Below are 8,856 nucleotides of genomic sequence, written 5' to 3'. Positions count from 1 at the left end.
TTGGGTATCTGTGTTACACCTGAAACTCAGAGCTAGAGCTCAGCAGATATGAACATCAGTGTTCTAAGATTCATTTCTCATGGTATCATCATAGAGTTGTACATTTATCACCACAATCAGCACTTGAACATATTGATTACTGCAAAAAGTATTTTTTCTAGCAAATAATAAAAAGATGATAAAAAGAAAAATAACATGTCATGCAATACCATATAATAGGACAGAAAACAACACCACTACAAAGAATCTCTTATCCCTCCCTTATATCACCCTCTCATACATACTTAGCTTTGGTATATTGCCTTTGTTACAGATTTCAGAAAGTTTTTCTGGGGTACATAGAGCTTCAAACCACCACTTTAATAAAACTGTGTTTTTTATATTTGTTAATTATTAGTATAGCATTACCATATATAGTTTTTTTTTATCACCACATCAGTAAATTTGTGAAGAAAACAAAATGCTCTGTATTAAACTGTTATTTCTCCCACTGAATTAAGTTGGCTGTATAGGAGAAAAGTTCCAATCAAAGATTTTTTTTTCATATTTTTATTGTAGTAAAATACACATAACTCAAAATGTACCATTTCAACCACTGTTAAGTGTACAAAATTCCAGTGGCATTAATTACATTCACAATAACGTATAATCCACACCACTATTTCTAGAACATTTGCATTACACCCAACAGAAACTTTGTACCCATTTTGCAATAACTCCCCATCCATCCTTTCCCACAGATCCTGATTATCTCTAATCTGCTGTCTCTATGAATATGCATATTATAGATATTTCATGTAAGTGGAATAATATTATACTTGTCCTTTCCTTTCTGGCTTATTTCACTCAGCATGTTTTCAAGATACATCCATGTTGTAGCAGGTAACAGAACTCCATTCTTTTTTATGGCTGAATAATATTCCATTGATTGGATATACCACATTTGTTTATCCATTCATCTATTAATAGACACTTAGATTATTTCCACCTTTTGACTATTGTGAATAATACTGCTATAAACATTGGTGTGCAAGTATCTGTTTGAGTCTCTGCTTTAAATTCATTGTGTTTATACCTCAAAGCAGAATTGCTGGGTCACATGTTAAGCATTTTGAGGAACTGCCCAACTGCTTTCCATGGGAGGTACACCAATTTATATTCCCACCAGCAATGCAAGTAGTTTCAAATTTCTCCACATCAAATCCATCCTAGTGGGGCTGAAGTGGATAAGCAAATCCACTGGTTTGGATTTGCAATTACCTAAAGACTAATAATGTTGAACAATGATTCATATGCTTATGGACTATCTCTATATCTTCTTTGGAGAAATGTCTATTAAGTCTCATCAGATTTTATGAAATATTCAAATAATTCCAGTAAACATGATTACCAGAATTTCATCTATATTATTCAGCTTGAAAAGCTCAGTAATATACATTACAGACTGGCCTAATTTTTCACTTACAGGTCCAAACATCTCTTTTCATCATGATAAATCAGTTTTTCTTAAGAAAGCTGAGTTTTTTGTCATCCATCTTGATCAACAGGATTTTGGATACTTCCAATACTTGATTCTCTTTCTCCTCAGAGAAAAAACTCAGAGATGAATGGTTGAGTACACATTACACCCAATCTTCATGTCCCAATAAGAAGCAATATTTTCTTGGGCTGAATGCAGCTAAAAAGTGAAATGGAAATCACTGTCATCCAGTTGGGGTCTGAGCAGCACTATACTTGGTATCTGAGAGAGCAGGTAGTAGGATCATCCGGGGAGAGTACATTCAACCAGGATGGTGGAAATGCTGAGAGGAACTATGTGTACTAGTTCTCTGAGACACTTGAGTCTGTCAAGTGGAAATATTGAGGATTAAAGGAATTTATGTCCAATAAATGGTGTCTATTATTACACATTAAAATGTATAGAATAAACAAGCTATAATTTCAGCTTTCTTCTAATCCTCTGGGCCCTACTACATGTATTTTTCTCAGAAGTTATTGTAATTAGAAAGCCCCAGGAAAATGAAATATATGAGTCAACTTGTGTGTGTTTCAGTCTATGAGACATAATCACAACCCAAGTTCAATCTTCACCATGATCTGTTCCCAAAGCCCTCATGTTCTGAGAGGGAGGTAACCAAGGAATCCCCAGCATCCTGCACAGAATATTGCATGTTGAAAATGGTTAACAAAACATTTTATATATAAACCAGCACACCACCCATCCCTGATTCATCTTTCTCCTTCCTATGGGCTATTACCCACCAACAAGAAACCAAATTTGCAGCAAGATTCCTCATTGACAGGAGTCTTGACAATAAAAAGTAATTTTAGGTAAATCAGGCTTCATCCCTGTCCTGATTTATTTGGTGCCCTTTAAGGGTTGTGTGGAAACAATCCCATATCCCTCAGCTAAAACATTAGGGGAGTTGACCTAAGAGGAGAAAACAAATGGAGCTCATGTGTCTTCAGTCAGGGGTAAAATGATAACACAGATCCATCTTATCAAAAGAAGCTATACTATTGGATAGGCTGTGCACTAGAATAAAATCATGCAGTTACTCATCAGGGACAAGGGAGTGAGGAACCAGCAGAGGTCTGACAGATATGGAATCTGCTAAAAGCCCTAGACTGGCTTACATGAAACCCAGCTCTGGCATTTTCAGGCCTCAGCATGGACTGAGGCTTATGGATACACTGTTAAACCATGGGAAGTGCCCAGGTCCAGGGTCTCAGTGGAATTAGTGCCAAGAGCTCCTGCAAAAAAATTTTTATTGCACTGTTGCTCACTATTGGCTACTAAGCATGTTCCAGAACCCTGCGTATGTACCTTGTGTGCACTGATCTACTTAATAACCACAGAGTTAAGTGAGGAGGTAAGAGGGCCTCAGAGAGAAGAAACAAATGAGAGGATGAAGATGCTGTGAGTTCCTGGAGCCAAATGTCTGATTGTTTTGAGTCTCTAAATATCATAGACAAGTGAATAGCTGGAGATTCATGAGGTTTTTAAACTGGAAAAAAAGGCAAATATAGATTGGGGAATACCACATGGTTTACAATGAAATTTCCTTTATTTTTAACTATTCCTATATAAACAACCATGCAAGGAAAACTCCCAGATGTATGCCTCAAACCCCATCCTGTTGGGGATGATTAAGGTAGCATGTATAAAATCCACCCTCAGCGATGCCGGAGATATGCAACATGACCGCTAGGGCTGATGCAATAGCGGCTTAAGTTGCCCTCGGCCTTCTACGGAAGTGATAGCCGTTCGTGCCTAAGATTTGCGCCTAGAGTGCTAGCTTTACTACCTGCCTTCTACCCCAGCAACAGTAGCCACCAATCCTGTGCTAGCCTTACATCTGCCATCCGCCCTAGCAACAGCAGCAGCCAATCCTAGACTGCCACCCACCTTTGCAGCCACCAATCCTAGGCCGCCACCCGTTCGTACTAGCCACTCCCTCTACCTTAGAGTATATATACCTTGCCTCTTCAATAAAGTTTTGCAGCTTGATCAGAAACCTGTCTTGCTGTCGTTCCTCGTGTCTCTTGTCCCATACCATTCCTCCCTCACAGGATTTGGAGCTTCCATTGAACGTCCCGCCGGCCGGGACACCATCCCTCTCTAGAAAGTCAGATTCATATTTCAGATTCTATAGGGCACATGTCCCTGGAAAGCCCCATCAAAAATAACAGCCCTCCCACTCCAATCACTGTTTATTTTCTTGTTCCCATGGAATGACTGTTTGAAACTGCAGCCTCTGTTTCTTTATGATGAATTTATGTCCTAGATTTTAGTTTCCAAGTGCCCAGAATCATGCCTTTGGTATGTGCACCCAAACTAGACTGGCATACAAGAGGGGAATAATAGGGGTTCTGGGTCATCAATGGTCCTGTTGCCACAGGGAGGACAGAATTTGGCCCTGGACCAGATCATGCTGGGCCACCCCTCCTCCTGAAGCATCTGCATCAGTTAGGTGTGGAGCTGAGCATCTCCCCAGGTTGGGAGCCCCATCAGTAACTTTGTAGCTGTCCATAGGAGCAGGATACAACACATGGCTTAACTTGCCCATCCCAATGGCAAGCCTCAACATGTGCTCCAGGATGGCTATGGAGATGGGGTTTCCACCAAAGTTGAGGATCCTTAGTTGAAAGCAGTGGCCCAACTGGGGAGGAGAATGCTGAATTGGGAATCCATGATTCCACAGTCATCTAGATCCAGATCCTGGAGGGTGGCTGTGAGTCTCTTGAGAAGAACCTTGAGGGGCCCAAGATTAAGGTTGGTCAAGCTGACACCACTCAGACTCAGATCATTCAAATGACCAACATTTGGACACAGAGACAGATGCATCAGGCCTGAGTCCAAAAGCAGGCAATTAGTGATGGAGAGGGTCTCCAAGGGGGTCTTCAGGTACCTGGGAAGAAACAGAGCAGTAATTTGGGGGAGTCATTGTGGTGGGTAGAGAGTGGTGGGGAAAGACCCAGACCCCATGGGGGCTGTCCCAGTTTGCTAATGCTGCAATACCAGAAATTGGCTTTTATAAAGGGGTTTATTAGGTTACAAATTGACAGTCCTAAGGCCACAAAAAGTGTCCAAACTTACAGCATCAGCAGAAAGATATTTTCACTGAGGAAAGGCCAATATATCTGGATTCCTATGTCAGCTGGGAAGGCACATGACTGGAATCTGTTGCTCCTTTGCTGCGGGCTGAGTTTCAAAGTGGCTTCCTTCAAAATGTCTCTGGGCTTCTGTCTTTCTTAACCTCTTCAACTCCTTGCAACTAAGCATCTGGAGTTCCTGTCTGTCCTAGTTTGCTAATGCTGTGGAATGCAAAACACCAGAGATGGATTGGCTTTTATAAAAAGGGGGTTTATTTGGCTACACAGTTATAGTCTTAAGGCCATAAAGTGTCCAAGGTAACACATCAGTAATCAGGTACATTCACTGGAGGATGGCCAATGGCATCTGAAAACCTCTGTTAGCTGGGAAGGCATGTGGCTGGCATCTGCTCCAAAGTTCTGGTTTCAAAATGGCTTTCTCCCAGGACATTCCTCTCTAGCAAGCTTGCTCCTCTTCAAAACGTCACTCACAGCTGCACTCCGTTTCCTCTCTTTGAGCCAGCTCATTTATATAGTTCCACTGATCAAGGCTAACCCTGAATGGGTGGGGCCACACCTCCATGGGAGTATCCCACCAGAGGCACCTCCCACAGCTGGGTGGGGCACATCTCCATGCAAACAACCCAATCCAAACATTCCAACCCAATCCCCACTATTATGTCTATCCCACAAGATTGCATCAAAGAATATGGCTTTTTTGGGGGACATAATACATTCAAACTGGCACATTCCACCCCCTGGACCCCAGAAAAACATATTCTTTCCAAATACAAAATACATTCATCCCACAATACCACAGGAACTTAAATCATTTCAGTAACAATAGTTAAGTACAAGATCCCATCAAAATCAAATATAGGCATGGTCAGTCCTAAGGCATACTTTTCTTTAGCTTTGGATCTGTGGACTTAGAACAAGTTATATGCTTCCAATATACAAAGGAGGGGCATTCATAGGATAAACATTACCATTGCCATAAGGAGAAGGAGTAAGGAAAACAGGGTTAACAGGACCAAAACAGTTCCTAAAACCTGCAGGACAAACTCCATTAGATTTCAAAGTCTGAGAGTCATTAACAGAACAACGTTGCATCCTTGGGGCTTGAGAGAGCGGGAGTCTAACCCTTCCTAAGGGCCTTTGTGGCAGCCCTTTCCTCTCCAAACGCTTGGGTGAGTGCTCCAACATATCCACACACTGGGGAGAACACCTTCTTGGCCCCACCCTCCTCAAACATCGGGGCAGCACCCAGATTCCTTTCCATCTCCAGGGCACATGCTCAACCCCTTCAGAACAGTGTGGTGGCAACCAGGCTCTCCCCAATTCCCTGGGAATGTGCTCCACCCTCTTTGGGACTTGGGGTGGCAAAGCATTTCCTGAGCATCGAGGTGAAATGCCTGCCCTCGACCTCCAGGGCAAACTCACCCTTTCCATGCATGTGGGCTGCTCCGCTCTTCAGGCCTGAGACCTCTTGACTCCAGACCTCAACCTCCATGGCTCTGTCTTTGAAGAAATTTTTCCTTCAGTTTGTTCCTTGTCTGTCTCCTCCAGTCCAGACCAGCAATGGCTCTGTCTGTAAAGATTTTGCAAAAATTCTGTTGGCTTTGCATGAAGCATGCAGAGGTCAAAGCCATCAGACAATAGGACTTTCCACAAATTCTTTCTGCTTAACTCCTTTTCCAATCTTGGCTTGTACTGAAATGGCAGCTGGGTTTCATGTTTGGTTATATCCTCATGTTGGGCTGTAGCTTCTGGGATTCCACTCCCTGGAAGCTCATAATTTTCCAAGCCATCAGCTTCTGGTTTCTTTGAACCCAAGAGTTCAGTTCTAAGTTTATCTCTCTCCACTCACATTTTACTATAAGCTGCAAGGAGAAGCCAGGATACATCCTCCACATGTAGTCTGGAGATCTCCTCAGCTAAGTATTCCAGGTTGTTGCTTCCAGATTCTTCCTTCCATCCAACACCAGGACTCAATTTTACCAAATTCTCTGCCACTTTAAAACAAGGATCGCCTTTCTTCCAGTTTACAACAACACATTCATCATTTCAGCTCAGGGCCCCATCAGAAGTATCTTTAGAGTCCATATTTCCATAAACAGTCTCTTTAAAGCAGTTTTGGCCTTTTCTATCAAGCTCCTCACAACTTTTCCAGAAACTCCCCATTATCCATTTAAAAAGCCGTTCCAACATGTTTGGTATTTGCAAACTCAGCAGCAAAAGCACCCCACTCTCGCTACCAAAATCTGTCCTAGTTCGCTAATGCTGTGGAATGCAAAACACCAGAGATGGATTGGCTTTTATAAAAAGGGGGTTTATTTGGCTATACAGTTAGTCTTAAGGCCATAAAGTGTCCAAGGTAACACATCAGTAATCAGGTACCTTCACTGGAGGACGGCAAATGGCGTCCAGAAAACCTCTGTTAGCTAGGAAGGCAGCCGGCGTCTGCTCCAAAGCTCTGGCCTCAAAATGGCTTTCTCCCAGGACGTTCCTCTCTAGCAAGCTCGCTCCTCTTCAAAATGTCACTCACAGCTGCACCGAGTTTTTTCTCTTTGAGTCAGCACGTTTATATGGCTCCACTGATCAAGGCCTACCCTGAATGGGTGGGGCCACACCTCCATGGAAATATCCCATCAGTTATCATCTACAGTTGGGTGGGGCACATCTCCATGCAAACAACCTAATCCAAACGTTCCAACTTAATCCCCACTATTATGTCTGCCCCACAAGATTGCAGCAAAGAATATGGCTTTTTCTGGGGGACATAATACATTCAAACTGGCACACTTGTCCTAAGAATGAATCAAGATAAAAATGAAACCTGCTAAGAGGAGAGTCTGACATGATGAGTCAGTCAACAGTCAACACCAGTGAATTTTAATCCTGGGAGACAAGACTAAAACTACTCCTAACCCAGCTTCCTTAGGGCCACTTCTTGGGTCACAGCTACCCATATCCGTGCCAGTTGAGGCTCCTGGGAGACATGCATTTAAGGGAAACCTGGGCAAGATCTGGCCAAATCACCCAAGCTTGCCAGTCTACAGGGGTTCATCTAGATCCCTTTCTCATGGGCAAAGTATCCATTATGTTTTACAATTTTCTGCTCTTGCACCTTCACCCACACCTGCAGAATCATGTATTGCCCACTTAATAACTTACTGGGAGCACAAAGCAGCCCTTTTACAGACAGGGATGGTTGCAGGAGGTGGCTCATGTTCAGAAATAGTGAGTGCAGAGCTTATATTTTGACACCTCTCATTTGATGGGCTTTCTCCCCTTCACTAATGCCCTCTTCTCTCAGTTATTTCCATCTTAACTTAGACATCAGTTCCTAAAGCAGAATTCTCAAGTCTGCCCTCACTAGGCCCAAATCCCCCACTACAGAGTTTCCTATCCCATTGATCCCACTGAACACAGCATGTAAGTTCTCCTGGTGAAGCTGCTGTCCCTTCACAAGGGCCCCCACTGGGAGGCAGATGAAGGGCCAGGCCTCTGCCATGGCCTTCAGTGCCTCAAAATGTCTCCCAGTGAAGGCTACCATAACAGTGGCAGGAAGAGATCCCCTTGACAGCTCTTCCAGTGCTGTGATGGCCAAGGACTCATCCCTCAGCAGGTTCTGACTGGCCAGTTCCAGAAGCCATGGTGGGGCCTGGCTGCTCATCCTGATGAATCTGCTTTGAATGGAATCCTAGGGAAATAGCTAGGGTCAAGGTGTCCTTCACAGGCCAATCATGAGCAACCCCATCTTCCCCTCCATTCCCAAAGGAACCAACTCAGGGTTGAAGTTACTGCTCTGGCAATGGGGGCAGGGGAGGGGTGTCCTCAGTTTACCCCAATTACATTCTTCACAACCAGTAGAGTATCTCACTAAGTACTGAGGAGATGGTAAGACTACCACTGGCCCCATCCCACTACTTCCAGTCATAATGTGAGTCCAGATTAGTCTCCATCTGGCCCCACCCTTCAGAGGAGAAGTTTCTGAGACTCACTCAAGGGGCTAAAACAATGGGAATGGGATGGAAGGATCATTTGGCTCAGCAAAGCCTACATTCTGTATGTTCCAACAAATAGCCAGGCTGGGAAGGATTAAGGGAGAGCCAGAAAATGGATGCCATTATTTTTCATTTAAAAAATAGGAAACAGGAATCAGAAGTGGTATAAAAACTACATAGCATCTGATTATCAGAGATGATGACACTAGCTTTGAGATGTACATTTTAATGCCCATTTCTTTTAACATAT

General features: G+C 43.2%; 1 pseudogene; it reads right to left on the bottom strand.

Annotated features, from left to right (window-relative positions):
* Positions 1-3,838: 3,838 nt before the first annotated feature.
* LOC119511367 lies at positions 3,839-8,275 on the bottom strand (annotated as a pseudogene).
* Positions 8,276-8,856: the final 581 nt, after the last annotated feature.

This window comes from Choloepus didactylus, chromosome 16 (assembly GCF_015220235.1).
Source record: "Choloepus didactylus isolate mChoDid1 chromosome 16, mChoDid1.pri, whole genome shotgun sequence".
Classification (NCBI taxonomy): Eukaryota; Metazoa; Chordata; class Mammalia; order Pilosa; family Megalonychidae; genus Choloepus; species Choloepus didactylus.
The sequence above is the reverse complement of the archived record's forward strand: the minus strand, read 5'-3'. Positions and strand labels throughout refer to the sequence as shown.